Below are 1,153 nucleotides of genomic sequence, written 5' to 3'. Positions count from 1 at the left end.
ATTTTACTTTCAGATAAATTAGCTGATCGTTCTGATCACTATCATCATCATTATCCTCATCACCATCATCATATGTAACAGGAATGCCTAACTGGTATGTGTCTCTTAACATGTTTAATTTTTATATCAATCTGATGCGATAGTTACTGATGCCATTTTAGAGATTAGAGAGCTGAAACAAGAGATTTGTTCCTAGTAGGTAGAAGTGTTGAGATTTATATCCAGCATTCTTTGGCCATTGCCCTTAGCCATACTACTAGCTCTGTCTGTGAAATAATGGAAGGTGTTTATTCACCCACTTATTAAAGATCTACTGGGTGCCATACTGAGTGTTGAGTATAAAGTGACATACCCAAAATTCATGTTTAGGAAGTCACTGCAATGACAAATATAGGAGACAATGTCATAGTCCAATGTCTATTTTCTGAAGATCACTCTTACAACTATGTGGAGAGTATTTTGGGAGGACTGTGACAGAAGGTGTTAGTAGTTAGAAGACTGTGGTATCAGTCCAGGCAACAGATTATAATTGTCTAGAGGAAGGTGGAAGAAACAGTGATTAGAAGTGGTTTGTACTGTGAGGAGGGCATGGAGAGGGCGACTTCCTAAAAGGCATAAAGGTGGTGGAGGGAGGAAAAGCTTTGGTGAGAAAAGTGGAATGAATAATAATTACTAGGATCTCGCTCAAACAACTGTGTGGTGGGTAGAACAATTTATGGCCTGGAGGCCAGTGGTAGATTGTGGATCAATAGTTCTCTATTGGACAAGTTTGATATCATTAAGACATCTTTCTGTGGAGAGATGTCAATTAGACAGCTTATACATGAACATGGACATTAGACAAAAAGTAAGACTTAGATGCATTTTTCTCGAAAGTATAGAAGAGTGGGAGGCATTTTTTGAATTTGGCAAGATGGAAAATGACAAGTGCATGTTTTGATATGTGATGGGTGGAGAAGCCTAATCAGAGTGGCACCATTTGTGACTGAGATTCAAGAGAATAGAAACTTTTAAATGTGATTAGATCCCACTTATTTATTTTTGTTGCTGCAGCAATTGCTTTGGGGTTCTTCTTCAAGAATTCCTTGCCTAGGCTGATGTCTGAAAACTTAAGCCCATTATCCAAAGTGGGACACCAAAAGAGCAGAAGAAC

Source organism: Propithecus coquereli, unplaced genomic scaffold, assembly GCF_000956105.1.
Source record: "Propithecus coquereli isolate 6110/MARCELLA unplaced genomic scaffold, Pcoq_1.0 Scaffold431, whole genome shotgun sequence".
NCBI classification, from domain to species: Eukaryota; Metazoa; Chordata; class Mammalia; order Primates; family Indriidae; genus Propithecus; species Propithecus coquereli.
This window is presented reverse-complemented; position numbering follows the sequence as displayed.